This window comes from Vanellus vanellus (assembly GCF_965231255.1).
Source record: "Vanellus vanellus genome assembly, contig: HAP1_SCAFFOLD_795, whole genome shotgun sequence".
Taxonomy (NCBI): Eukaryota; Metazoa; Chordata; class Aves; order Charadriiformes; family Charadriidae; genus Vanellus; species Vanellus vanellus.
Window position 1 is genome coordinate 29,469 of NW_028126684.1, and position 14,734 is coordinate 44,202.

The window sequence follows — 14,734 nt, forward strand, 5'->3', positions numbered from 1 at the left end:
CTGCTGAGAGTGAAAAACAGTGATTTTGAGGATGGAGTCCACAGAAAAGCAGAGAGGTCCAAAAGGTGTGGGGCATTTGAAGGGGTTTCCAGAGGCAGTGAGGACCAGCATGACATTTCCCCCCTGAGACCTTTGCTGTGGAAGCAGCGGCTGGACGTTTGCGTTTTTTGCTTTAGAGGCTGCTGAGAGTTAAAAACAGTGATTTTGAAGTTAGATTCCACAGGAAAGCAGAGAGGTCCAAAAGGTGTGGGGCATTTGAAGGGGTTCCCAGAGGCAGTGAGGACCAGCATGACTTTTCGCCTCTGGCTCCTTTGCTGTGGGAGCAGCGGCTGGACGTTTACGTTTTTTGCTCCGGAGGCTTCCGAGAGTGAAAAACGGTGGTTTTGAGGATGGAGTCCACAGGAAAGCAGAGAGGTCTAAAAGGTGTGGGGCATTTGAAGGGGTTCCCGGAGGCAGTGAGGACCAGATGACTTTTCCCCGCTGGGGCCTTTGCTGTGGGACCAGCAGCTGGACAATTGCGTTTTTTGCTCCTGAAGATGTCGAGAGTGAAAAACAGTGGTTTTGAGGATGGAGTCCACAGGAAAGCAGAGAGGTCCAAAATGTGTGGGGCATTTGAAGGGGTTCCCGGAGGCAGTGAGGACCAGCATGACTTTTCCCCGCTGGGGCCTTTGCTGTGGGAGCAGCGGCTGGACTTTTGCGTTTTTTGCTCCGGAGGCTGCCGAGAGTGAAAAACGGTGGTTTTGAGGATGGAGTCCACAGGAAAGCAGAGAGGTCCAAAAGGTGTGGGGCATTTAAAGGCGTTCCCGGAGGCAGTGAGGAACAGCATGATTTTTCCCCGCTGGAACCTTTGCTTTGGGAGCAGCGGCTGGACGTTTGCGTTTTTTGCTCCGGAGGCTGCTGAGAGTGAAAAACGGTGGTTTTGAGGATGGATTCCACGGGAAAGCAGAGAGGTCCAAAAGGTGTGTGGCATTTGAAGAGGTTCCCGGAGGCAGTGAGGACCAGCATGACTTTTCCCCGCTGGGGCCTTTGCTGTGGGAGCAGCGGCTGGACATTTTAGATTTTTGCTCCGGAAGATGCCGAGAGTGAAAAACGGTGGTTTTGAGGATGGAGTCCACAGGAAAGCAGAGAGGGCCCAAGTGTGTGGGGCATTTGAAAGGGTTCCTGGAGGCAGTGAGGACCAGCATGACTTTTCCCCTCTGGCTCCTTTGCTGTGGGAGCAGCAACTGGACGTTTGTGTTTTTTGCTTTAGAGGCTGCCGTGGGTTAAAAACGGTGGTTTTGAGGCTAGAGTCCACAGGAAAGCAGAGAGGGCCCAAGTGTGTGGGGCATTTGAAAGGGTTCCTGGAGGCAGTGAGGACCAGCATGACTTTTCCCCCCTGAGACCTTTGCTGTGGGCGCAGCGGCTGGACGTTTGCGTTTTTTGCTACAGAGACTACCGAGCGTTAAAAACGGTGGTTTTGAGGATGGATTCCACAGGAAAGCAGAGAGGTCCAAAAGGTGTGGGGCATTTGAAGGGGTTCCCGGAGGCAGTGAGGACCAGCATGACTTTTCCCCGCTGGGGCCTTTGCTGTGGGAGCAGCGGCTGGACATTTGCGTTTTTTGCTACAGAGACTACCGAGGGTTATTAACAGTGTTTTTGAGGATGGAGTCCACAGGAAAGCAGAGAGGTCCAAAAGGTGTGGGGCATTTGAAGGGGTTCCCGGAGGCAGTGAGGACCAGCATGACTTTTCCCCTCTGGCTCCTTTGCTGTGGGAGCAGCGGCTGGACGTTAGCGTTTTTTGCTCCGGAGGATGCGGAGAGTGAAAAACAATGGTTTTGAGGATGGAGTCCACAGGAAAGCAGAGAGGTCTAAAAGGTGTGGGGCATTTGAAGGGGTTCCCGGAGGCAGTGAGGACCAGCATGACTTTTCCCCGCTGGGGCCTTTGCTGTGGGAGCAGCGGCTGGACGTTTGCGTTTTTTGCTCCTGAAGATGTCGAGAGTGAAAAATAGTGGTTTTGAGGATGGAGTCCACAGGAAAGCAGAGAGGTCCAAAATGTTTGGGGCATTTTAAGGGGTTCCCGGAGGCAGTGAGGACCAGCATGAATTTTCCCCGCTGGGGCCTTTGCTGTGGGAGCAGCGGCTGGACGTTTGCGTTTTTTGCTCCGGAGGCTGCCGAGAGTGAAATGCGGTGGTTTTGAGGATGGAGTCCACAGGAAAGCAGAGAGGTCCAAAAGGTGTGGGGCATTTGAAGGGGTTCCCGGAGGCAGTGAGGACCACCATGATTTTTCCCCGCTGGAACCTTTGCTTTGGGAGCAGCGGCTGGACGTTTGCGTTTTTTGCTCCGGAGGCTGCCGAGAGTGAAAAACGGTGGTTTTGAGGATGGAGTCCACAGGAAAACAGAGAGGGCCCAAGTGTGTGGGGCATTTGAAGGGGTTCCCGGAGGCAGTGAGGACCAGCATGACTTTTCCCCCCTGAGACATTTGCTGTGGAAGCAGCGGCTGGACGTTTGCGTTTTTTGCTTTAGAGGCTGCTGAGAGTTAAAAACAGTGATTTTGAAGTTAGATTCCACAGGAAAGCAGAGAGGTCCAAAAGGTGTGGGGCATTTGAAGGGGTTCCCGGAGGCAGTGAGGACCAGCATGACTTTTACCCGCTGGGGTTTTGCTGTGGGAGCAGCAGCTGGACATTTGCGTTTTTTGCTCCGGAGGCTGCCGAGAGTGAAAAACGGTGGTTTTGAGGATGGAGTCCACAGGAAAGCAGAGAGGTCCAAAAGGTGTGGGGCATTTGAAGGGTTTCCCGGAGGCAGTGAGGACCAGCATGACTTTTCTCCGCTTGAACCTTTGCTGTGGGAGCAGCGGCTGGACGTTTGCGTTTTTTACTACAGAGACTACTGAGGGTTAAAAACGGTGGTTTTGAGGATGGAGTCCACAGGAAAGCAGAGAGGACCAAAAGGTGTGGGGCATTTGAAGGGGTTCCCGGAGGCAGTGAGGACCAGCATGAATTTTCCCCGCTGGGGCCTTTGCTGTGGGAGCAGCGGCTGGACGTTTGCGTTTTTTTTTCTCCGGAGGTTGCCGAGAGTGAAAAACAGTGGTTTTGAGGATGGAGTCCACAGGAAAGCAGAGAGGTCCAAAAGGTGTGGGGCATTTGAAGGGGTTCCCAGAGGCAGTGAGGACCAGCATGACTTTTCCCCGCTGGGGCCTTTGCTGTGGGAGCAGCGGCTGGACGTTTGCGTTATTTGCTCCGGAGGCTGCTGAGAGTGAAAAACAGTGATTTGAGGATGGAGTCCACAGGAAAGCAGAGAGGTCCAAAAGGTGTGGGGCATTTGAAGGGGTTCCCGGAGGCAGTGAGGACCATCATGACTTTTCCCCGCTGGGGCCTTTGCTGTGGGAGCAGCGGCTGGACGTTTGCGTTTTTTGCTCCTGAAGATGTCGAGAGTGAAAAACAGTGGTTTTGAGGATGGAGTCCACAGGAAAGCAGAGAGGTCCAAAAGGTGTGGGGCATTTGAAGGGGTTCCCGAGGCAGTGAGGACCAGCATGACTTTTCCCCGCTGGGGCCTTTGCTGTGGGAGCAGCGGCTGGACGTTTGCGTTTTTTGCTCCGGAGGCTGCCGAGAGTGAAAAACGGTGGTTTTGAGGATGGAGTCCACAGGAAAGCAGAGAGGTCCAAAAGGTGTGGGGCATTTGAAGGGGTTCCCGGAGGCAGTGAGGTCCAGCATGATTTTTCCCCGCTGGAACCTTTGCTTTGGGAGCAGCGGCTGGACGTTTGCGTTTTTTGCTCCGGAGGCTGCCGAGAGTGAAAAACGGTGGTTTTGAGGCTAAATTCCACAGGAAAACAGAGAGGGCCCAAGTGTGTGGGGCATTTGAAAGGGTTCCTGGAGGCAGTGAGGACCAGCATGACTTTTCCCCGCTGGGGCCTTTGCTGTGGGAGCAGCGGCTGGACGTTTGCGTTTTTTGCTACAGAGACTACCGAGGGTTAAAAACGGTGGTTTTGAGGATGGATTCAACAGGAAAGCAGAGAGGTCCAAAAGGTGTGGGGCATTTGAAGGGGTTCCCGGAGGCAGTGAGGACCAGCATGACTTTTCCCCGCTGGGGCCTTTGCTGTGGGAGCAGCGGCTGGACATTTGCGTTTTTTGCTACAGAGACTACCGAGGGTTATTAACAGTGGTTTTGAGGATGGAGTCCACAGGATAACAGAGACGTCCAAAAGGTGTGGGGCATTTGAAGGGGTTCCCGGAGGCAGTGAGGACCAGCATGACTTTTTCCCGCTGGGGCATTTGCTGTGGGAGCAGCGGCTGGACGTTTGCGTTTTTTGCCCCGGAGGCAGCCGAGAGTGAAAAACGGTGGTTTTGAAGATGGAGTCCACAGGAAAACAGAGAGGTCAAAAAGGTGTGGGGCATTTGAAGGGGTTCCCGGAGGCAGTGAGGACCAGCATGACTTTTCCGCCTTGGAACCTTTGCTGTGGTAGCAGCGGCTGGACGTTTGCGTTTTTTGCTTTAGAGGCTGCTGAGAGTGAAAAACAGTGATTTTGAGGATGGAGTCCACAGAAAAGCAGAGAGGTCCAAAAGGTGTGGGGCATTTGAAGGGGTTTCCAGAGGCAGTGAGGACCAGCATGACATTTCCCCCCTGAGACCTTTGCTGTGGAAGCAGCGGCTGGACGTTTGCGTTTTTTGCTTTAGAGGCTGCTGAGAGTTAAAAACAGTGATTTTGAAGTTAGATTCCACAGGAAAGCAGAGAGGTCCAAAATGTGTGGGGCATTTGAAGGGGTTCCCAGAGGCAGTGAGGACCAGCATGACTTTTCGCCTCTGGCTCCTTTGCTGTGGGAGCAGCGGCTGGACGTTTACGTTTTTTGCTCCGGAGGCTTCCGAGAGTGAAAAACGGTGGTTTTGAGGATGGAGTCCACAGGAAAGCAGAGAGGTCTAAAAGGTGTGGGGCATTTGAAGGGGTTCCCGGAGGCAGTGAGGACCAGATGACTTTTCCCCGCTGGGGCCTTTGCTGTGGGACCAGCAGCTGGACAATTGCGTTTTTTGCTCCTGAAGATGTCGAGAGTGAAAAACAGTGGTTTTGAGGATGGAGTCCACAGGAAAGCAGAGAGGTCCAAAATGTGTGGGGCATTTGAAGGGGTTCCCGGAGGCAGTGAGGACCAGCATGACTTTTCCCCGCTGGGGCCTTTGCTGTGGGAGCAGCGGCTGGACTTTTGCGTTTTTTGCTCCGGAGGCTGCCGAGAGTGAAAAACGGTGGTTTTGAGGATGGAGTCCACAGGAAAGCAGAGAGGTCCAAAAGGTGTGGGGCATTTAAAGGCGTTCCCGGAGGCAGTGAGGAACAGCATGATTTTTCCCCGCTGGAACCTTTGCTTTGGGAGCAGCGGCTGGACGTTTGCGTTTTTTGCTCCGGAGGCTGCTGAGAGTGAAAAACGGTGGTTTTGAGGATGGATTCCACGGGAAAGCAGAGAGGTCCAAAAGGTGTGTGGCATTTGAAGAGGTTCCCGGAGGCAGTGAGGACCAGCATGACTTTTCCCCGCTGGGGCCTTTGCTGTGGGAGCAGCGGCTGGACATTTTAGATTTTTGCTCCGGAAGATGCCGAGAGTGAAAAACGGTGGTTTTGAGGATGGAGTCCACAGGAAAGCAGAGAGGGCCCAAGTGTGTGGGGCATTTGAAAGGGTTCCTGGAGGCAGTGAGGACCAGCATGACTTTTCCCCTCTGGCTCCTTTGCTGTGGGAGCAGCAACTGGACGTTTGTGTTTTTTGCTTTAGAGGCTGCCGTGGGTTAAAAACGGTGGTTTTGAGGCTAGAGTCCACAGGAAAGCAGAGAGGGCCCAAGTGTGTGGGGCATTTGAAAGGGTTCCTGGAGGCAGTGAGGACCAGCATGACTTTTCCCCCCTGAGACCTTTGCTGTGGGCGCAGCGGCTGGACGTTTGCGTTTTTTGCTACAGAGACTACCGAGCGTTAAAAACGGTGGTTTTGAGGATGGATTCCACAGGAAAGCAGAGAGGTCCAAAAGGTGTGGGGCATTTGAAGGGGTTCCCGGAGGCAGTGAGGACCAGCATGACTTTTCCCCGCTGGGGCCTTTGCTGTGGGAGCAGCGGCTGGACATTTGCGTTTTTTGCTACAGAGACTACCGAGGGTTATTAACAGTGTTTTTGAGGATGGAGTCCACAGGAAAGCAGAGAGGTCCAAAAGGTGTGGGGCATTTGAAGGGGTTCCCGGAGGCAGTGAGGACCAGCATGACTTTTCCGCCTTGGAACCTTTGCTGTGGGAGCAGCGGCTGGACGTTTGCGTTTTTTGCTACAGAGACTACAGAGGGTTAAAAACGGTGGTTTTGAGAATGGATTCCACAGGAAAGCAGATTGGTCCAAAAGGTGTGGGGCATTTGAAGGGGTTCCCGGAGGCAGTGAGGACCAGCATGACTTTTCCCCTCTGGCTCCTTTGCTGTGGGAGCAGCGGCTGGACGTTAGCGTTTTTTGCTCCGGAGGATGCCGAGAGTGAAAAACAATGGTTTTGAGGATGGAGTCCACAGGAAAGCAGAGAGGTCTAAAAGGTGTGGGGCATTTGAAGGGGTTCCCGGAGGCAGTGAGGACCAGCATGACTTTTCCCCGCTGGGGCCTTTGCTGTGGGAGCAGCGGCTGGACGTTTGCGTTTTTTGCTCCTGAAGATGTCGAGAGTGAAAAATAGTGGTTTTGAGGATGGAGTCCACAGGAAAGCAGAGAGGTCCAAAATGTTTGGGGCATTTTAAGGGGTTCCCGGAGGCAGTGAGGACCAGCATGAATTTTCCCCGCTGGGGCCTTTGCTGTGGGAGCAGCGGCTGGACGTTTGCGTTTTTTGCTCCGGAGGCTGCCGAGAGTGAAATGCGGTGGTTTTGAGGATGGAGTCCACAGGAAAGCAGAGAGGTCCAAAAGGTGTGGGGCATTTGAAGGGGTTCCCGGAGGCAGTGAGGACCACCATGATTTTTCCCCGCTGGAACCTTTGCTTTGGGAGCAGCGGCTGGACGTTTGCGTTTTTTGCTCCGGAGGCTGCCGAGAGTGAAAAACGGTGGTTTTGAGGATGGAGTCCACAGGAAAACAGAGAGGGCCCAAGTGTGTGGGGCATTTGAAGGGGTTCCCGGAGGCAGTGAGGACCAGCATGACTTTTCCCCCCTGAGACATTTGCTGTGGAAGCAGCGGCTGGACGTTTGCGTTTTTTGCTTTAGAGGCTGCTGAGAGTTAAAAACGGTGGTTTTGAAGTTAGATTCCACAGGAAAGCAGAGAGGTCCAAAAGGTGTGGGGCATTTGAAGGGGTTCCCGGAGGCAGTGAGGACCAGCATGACTTTTACCCGCTGGGGTTTTGCTGTGGGAGCAGCAGCTGGACATTTGCGTTTTTTGCTCCGGAGGCTGCCGAGAGTGAAAAACGGTGGTTTTGAGGATGGAGTCCACAGGAAAGCAGAGAGGTCCAAAAGGTGTGGGGCATTTGAAGGGTTTCCCGGAGGCAGTGAGGACCAGCATGACTTTTCTCCGCTTGAACCTTTGCTGTGGGAGCAGCGGCTGGACGTTTGCGTTTTTTACTACAGAGACTACTGAGGGTTAAAAACGGTGGTTTTGAGGATGGAGTCCACAGGAAAGCAGAGAGGACCAAAAGGTGTGGGGCATTTGAAGGGGTTCCCGGAGGCAGTGAGGGCCAGCATGACTTTTCCCCGCTTGAACCTTTGCTGTGGGAGCAGCGGCTGGACGTTTGCGTTTTTTGCTCCGGAGGCTGCCAATCGTGGAAAAAAGTGGTTTTGAGGATGGAGTCCACAGGAAAGCAGAGAGGTCCAAAAGGTGTGGGGCATATGAAGGGGTTCCCGGAGGCAGTGAGGACCAGCATGACTTTTGCCCCCTGGAACCTTTGCTTTGGGAGCAGCGGCTGGGCGTTTGCGTTTTTTGCTCCGGAGGCTGCCGAGAGTGAAAAACGGTGGTTTTGAGGATGGAGTCCACAGGAAAGCAGAGAGGTCCAAAAGGTGTGGGGCATTTGAAGGGTTTCCCGGAGGCAGTGAGGACCAGCATGACTTTTCCGCCTTGGAACCTTTGCTGTGGGAGCAGCGGCTGGACGTTTGCGTTTTTTACTACAGAGACTACTGAGGGTTAAAAACGGTGGTTTTGAGGATGGAGTCCACAGGAAAGCAGAGAGGTCCAAAAGGTGTGGGGCATTTGAAGGGGTTCCCGGAGGCAGTGAGGACCAGCATGACTTTTCCCCGCTGGGGCCTTTGCTGTGGGAGCAGTGCTGAACGTTTGCGTTTTTTGCTCCGGAGGCTGCCGAGGGTTATTAACAGTGTTTTTGAGGATGGAGTCCACAGGAAAGCAGAGAGGTCCAAAAGGTGTGGGGCATTTGAAGGGGTTCCCGGAGGCAGTGAGGACCAGCATGACTTTTCCCCTCTGGCTCCTTTGCTGTGGGAGCAGCGGCTGGACGTTAGCGTTTTTTGCTCCGGAGGATGCCGAGAGTGAAAAACAATGGTTTTGAGGATGGAGTCCACAGGAAAGCAGAGAGGTCTAAAAGGTGTGGGGCATTTGAAGGGGTTCCCGGAGGCAGTGAGGACCAGCATGACTTTTCCCCGCTGGGGCCTTTGCTGTGGGAGCAGCGGCTGGACGTTTGCGTTTTTTGCTCCTGAAGATGTCGAGAGTGAAAAATAGTGGTTTTGAGGATGGAGTCCACAGGAAAGCAGAGAGGTCCAAAATGTTTGGGGCATTTTAAGGGGTTCCCGGAGGCAGTGAGGACCAGCATGAATTTTCCCCGCTGGGGCCTTTGCTGTGGGAGCAGCGGCTGGACGTTTGCGTTTTTTGCTCCGGAGGCTGCCGAGAGTGAAATGCGGTGGTTTTGAGGATGGAGTCCACAGGAAAGCAGAGAGGTCCAAAAGGTGTGGGGCATTTGAAGGGGTTCCCGGAGGCAGTGAGGACCACCATGATTTTTCCCCGCTGGAACCTTTGCTTTGGGAGCAGCGGCTGGACGTTTGCGTTTTTTGCTCCGGAGGCTGCCGAGAGTGAAAAACGGTGGTTTTGAGGATGGAGTCCACAGGAAAACAGAGAGGGCCCAAGTGTGTGGGGCATTTGAAGGGGTTCCCGGAGGCAGTGAGGACCAGCATGACTTTTCCCCCCTGAGACATTTGCTGTGGAAGCAGCGGCTGGACGTTTGCGTTTTTTGCTTTAGAGGCTGCTGAGAGTTAAAAACAGTGATTTTGAAGTTAGATTCCACAGGAAAGCAGAGAGGTCCAAAAGGTGTGGGGCATTTGAAGGGGTTCCCGGAGGCAGTGAGGACCAGCATGACTTTTACCCGCTGGGGTTTTGCTGTGGGAGCAGCAGCTGGACATTTGCGTTTTTTGCTCCGGAGGCTGCCGAGAGTGAAAAACGGTGGTTTTGAGGATGGAGTCCACAGGAAAGCAGAGAGGTCCAAAAGGTGTGGGGCATTTGAAGGGTTTCCCGGAGGCAGTGAGGACCAGCATGACTTTTCTCCGCTTGAACCTTTGCTGTGGGAGCAGCGGCTGGACGTTTGCGTTTTTTACTACAGAGACTACTGAGGGTTAAAAACGGTGGTTTTGAGGATGGAGTCCACAGGAAAGCAGAGAGGACCAAAAGGTGTGGGGCATTTGAAGGGGTTCCCGGAGGCAGTGAGGACCAGCATGAATTTTCCCCGCTGGGGCCTTTGCTGTGGGAGCAGCGGCTGGACGTTTGCGTTTTTTTTTCTCCGGAGGTTGCCGAGAGTGAAAAACAGTGGTTTTGAGGATGGAGTCCACAGGAAAGCAGAGAGGTCCAAAAGGTGTGGGGCATTTGAAGGGGTTCCCAGAGGCAGTGAGGACCAGCATGACTTTTCCCCGCTGGGGCCTTTGCTGTGGGAGCAGCGGCTGGACGTTTGCGTTATTTGCTCCGGAGGCTGCTGAGAGTGAAAAACAGTGATTTGAGGATGGAGTCCACAGGAAAGCAGAGAGGTCCAAAAGGTGTGGGGCATTTGAAGGGGTTCCCGGAGGCAGTGAGGACCATCATGACTTTTCCCCGCTGGGGCCTTTGCTGTGGGAGCAGCGGCTGGACGTTTGCGTTTTTTGCTCCTGAAGATGTCGAGAGTGAAAAACAGTGGTTTTGAGGATGGAGTCCACAGGAAAGCAGAGAGGTCCAAAAGGTGTGGGGCATTTGAAGGGGTTCCCCGAGGCAGTGAGGACCAGCATGACTTTTCCCCGCTGGGGCCTTTGCTGTGGGAGCAGCGGCTGGACGTTTGCGTTTTTTGCTCCGGAGGCTGCCGAGAGTGAAAAACGGTGGTTTTGAGGATGGAGTCCACAGGAAAGCAGAGAGGTCCAAAAGGTGTGGGGCATTTGAAGGGGTTCCCGGAGGCAGTGAGGTCCAGCATGATTTTTCCCCGCTGGAACCTTTGCTTTGGGAGCAGCGGCTGGACGTTTGCGTTTTTTGCTCCGGAGGCTGCCGAGAGTGAAAAACGGTGGTTTTGAGGCTAAATTCCACAGGAAAACAGAGAGGGCCCAAGTGTGTGGGGCATTTGAAAGGGTTCCTGGAGGCAGTGAGGACCAGCATGACTTTTCCCCGCTGGGGCCTTTGCTGTGGGAGCAGCGGCTGGACGTTTGCGTTTTTTGCTACAGAGACTACCGAGGGTTAAAAACGGTGGTTTTGAGGATGGATTCAACAGGAAAGCAGAGAGGTCCAAAAGGTGTGGGGCATTTGAAGGGGTTCCCGGAGGCAGTGAGGACCAGCATGACTTTTCCCCGCTGGGGCCTTTGCTGTGGGAGCAGCGGCTGGACATTTGCGTTTTTTGCTACAGAGACTACCGAGGGTTATTAACAGTGGTTTTGAGGATGGAGTCCACAGGATAACAGAGACGTCCAAAAGGTGTGGGGCATTTGAAGGGGTTCCCGGAGGCAGTGAGGACCAGCATGACTTTTTCCCGCTGGGGCATTTGCTGTGGGAGCAGCGGCTGGACGTTTGCGTTTTTTGCCCCGGAGGCAGCCGAGAGTGAAAAACGGTGGTTTTGAAGATGGAGTCCACAGGAAAACAGAGAGGTCAAAAAGGTGTGGGGCATTTGAAGGGGTTCCCGGAGGCAGTGAGGACCAGCATGACTTTTCCGCCTTGGAACCTTTGCTGTGGTAGCAGCGGCTGGACGTTTGCGTTTTTTGCTTTAGAGGCTGCTGAGAGTGAAAAACAGTGATTTTGAGGATGGAGTCCACAGAAAAGCAGAGAGGTCCAAAAGGTGTGGGGCATTTGAAGGGGTTTCCAGAGGCAGTGAGGACCAGCATGACATTTCCCCCCTGAGACCTTTGCTGTGGAAGCAGCGGCTGGACGTTTGCGTTTTTTGCTTTTGAGGCTGCTGAGAGTTAAAAACAGTGATTTTGAAGTTAGATTCCACAGGAAAGCAGAGAGGTCCAAAAGGTGTGGGGCATTTGAAGGGGTTCCCAGAGGCAGTGAGGACCAGCATGACTTTTCGCCTCTGGCTCCTTTGCTGTGGGAGCAGCGGCTGGACGTTTACGTTTTTTGCTCCGGAGGCTTCCGAGAGTGAAAAACGGTGGTTTTGAGGATGGAGTCCACAGGAAAGCAGAGAGGTCTAAAAGGTGTGGGGCATTTGAAGGGGTTCCCGGAGGCAGTGAGGACCAGATGACTTTTCCCCGCTGGGGCCTTTGCTGTGGGACCAGCAGCTGGACAATTGCGTTTTTTGCTCCTGAAGATGTCGAGAGTGAAAAACAGTGGTTTTGAGGATGGAGTCCACAGGAAAGCAGAGAGGTCCAAAATGTGTGGGGCATTTGAAGGGGTTCCCGGAGGCAGTGAGGACCAGCATGACTTTTCCCCGCTGGGGCCTTTGCTGTGGGAGCAGCGGCTGGACTTTTGCGTTTTTTGCTCCGGAGGCTGCCGAGAGTGAAAAACGGTGGTTTTGAGGATGGAGTCCACAGGAAAGCAGAGAGGTCCAAAAGGTGTGGGGCATTTAAAGGCGTTCCCGGAGGCAGTGAGGAACAGCATGATTTTTCCCCGCTGGAACCTTTGCTTTGGGAGCAGCGGCTGGACGTTTGCGTTTTTTGCTCCGGAGGCTGCTGAGAGTGAAAAACGGTGGTTTTGAGGATGGATTCCACGGGAAAGCAGAGAGGTCCAAAAGGTGTGTGGCATTTGAAGAGGTTCCCGGAGGCAGTGAGGACCAGCATGACTTTTCCCCGCTGGGGCCTTTGCTGTGGGAGCAGCGGCTGGACATTTTAGATTTTTGCTCCGGAAGATGCCGAGAGTGAAAAACGGTGGTTTTGAGGATGGAGTCCACAGGAAAGCAGAGAGGGCCCAAGTGTGTGGGGCATTTGAAAGGGTTCCTGGAGGCAGTGAGGACCAGCATGACTTTTCCCCTCTGGCTCCTTTGCTGTGGGAGCAGCAACTGGACGTTTGTGTTTTTTGCTTTAGAGGCTGCCGTGGGTTAAAAACGGTGGTTTTGAGGATGGATTCCACAGGAAAGCAGAGAGGTCCAAAAGGTGTGGGGCATTTGAAGGGGTTCCCGGAGGCAGTGAGGACCAGCATGACTTTTCCCCGCTGGGGCCTTTGCTGTGGGAGCAGCGGCTGGACATTTGCGTTTTTTGCTACAGAGACTACCGAGGGTTATTAACAGTGTTTTTGAGGATGGAGTCCACAGGAAAGCAGAGAGGTCCAAAAGGTGTGGGGCATTTGAAGGGGTTCCCGGAGGCAGTGAGGACCAGCATGACTTTTCCGCCTTGGAACCTTTGCTGTGGGAGCAGCGGCTGGACGTTTGCGTTTTTTGCTACAGAGACTACAGAGGGTTAAAAACGGTGGTTTTGAGAATGGATTCCACAGGAAAGCAGATTGGTCCAAAAGGTGTGGGGCATTTGAAGGGGTTCCCGGAGGCAGTGAGGACCAGCATGACTTTTCCCCTCTGGCTCCTTTGCTGTGGGAGCAGCGGCTGGACGTTAGCGTTTTTTGCTCCGGAGGATGCCGAGAGTGAAAAACAATGGTTTTGAGGATGGAGTCCACAGGAAAGCAGAGAGGTCTAAAAGGTGTGGGGCATTTGAAGGGGTTCCCGGAGGCAGTGAGGACCAGCATGACTTTTCCCCGCTGGGGCCTTTGCTGTGGGAGCAGCGGCTGGACGTTTGCGTTTTTTGCTCCTGAAGATGTCGAGAGTGAAAAATAGTGGTTTTGAGGATGGAGTCCACAGGAAAGCAGAGAGGTCCAAAATGTTTGGGGCATTTTAAGGGGTTCCCGGAGGCAGTGAGGACCAGCATGAATTTTCCCCGCTGGGGCCTTTGCTGTGGGAGCAGCGGCTGGACGTTTGCGTTTTTTGCTCCGGAGGCTGCCGAGAGTGAAATGCGGTGGTTTTGAGGATGGAGTCCACAGGAAAGCAGAGAGGTCCAAAAGGTGTGGGGCATTTGAAGGGGTTCGGGGAGGCAGTGAGGACCACCATGATTTTTCCCCGCTGGAACCTTTGCTTTGGGAGCAGCGGCTGGACGTTTGCGTTTTTTGCTCCGGAGGCTGCCGAGAGTGAAAAACGGTGGTTTTGAGGATGGAGTCCACAGGAAAACAGAGAGGGCCCAAGTGTGTGGGGCATTTGAAGGGGTTCCCGGAGGCAGTGAGGACCAGCATGACTTTTCCCCCCTGAGACATTTGCTGTGGAAGCAGCGGCTGGACGTTTGCGTTTTTTGCTTTAGAGGCTGCTGAGAGTTAAAAACGGTGGTTTTGAAGTTAGATTCCACAGGAAAGCAGAGAGGTCCAAAAGGTGTGGGGCATTTGAAGGGGTTCCCGGAGGCAGTGAGGACCAGCATGACTTTTACCCGCTGGGGTTTTGCTGTGGGAGCAGCAGCTGGACATTTGCGTTTTTTGCTCCGGAGGCTGCCGAGAGTGAAAAACGGTGGTTTTGAGGATGGAGTCCACAGGAAAGCAGAGAGGTCCAAAAGGTGTGGGGCATTTGAAGGGTTTCCCGGAGGCAGTGAGGACCAGCATGACTTTTCTCCGCTTGAACCTTTGCTGTGGGAGCAGCGGCTGGACGTTTGCGTTTTTTACTACAGAGACTACTGAGGGTTAAAAACGGTGGTTTTGAGGATGGAGTCCACAGGAAAGCAGAGAGGACCAAAAGGTGTGGGGCATTTGAAGGGGTTCCCGGAGGCAGTGAGGGCCAGCATGACTTTTCCCCGCTTGAACCTTTGCTGTGGGAGCAGCGGCTGGACGTTTGCGTTTTTTGCTCCGGAGGCTGCCAATCGTGGAAAAAAGTGGTTTTGAGGATGGAGTCCACAGGAAAGCAGAGAGGTCCAAAAGGTGTGGGGCATATGAAGGGGTTCCCGGAGGCAGTGAGGACCAGCATGACTTTTGCCCCCTGGAACCTTTGCTTTGGGAGCAGCGGCTGGGCGTTTGCGTTTTTTGCTCCGGAGGCTGCCGAGAGTGAAAAACGGTGGTTTTGAGGATGGAGTCCACAGGAAAGCAGAGAGGTCCAAAAGGTGTGGGGCATTTGAAGGGTTTCCCGGAGGCAGTGAGGACCAGCATGACTTTTCCGCCTTGGAACCTTTGCTGTGGGAGCAGCGGCTGGACGTTTGCGTTTTTTACTACAGAGACTACTGAGGGTTAAAAACGGTGGTTTTGAGGATGGAGTCCACAGGAAAGCAGAGAGGACCAAAAGGTGTGGGGCATTTGAAGGGGTTCCCGGAGGCAGTGAGGGCCAGCATGACTTTTCTCCGCTTGAACCTTTGCTGTGGGAGCAGCGGCTGGACGTTTGCGTTTTTTGCTCCGGAGGCTGCCAATCGTGAAAAACAGTGGTTTTGAGGATGGAGTCCACAGGAAAGCAGAGAGGTCCAAA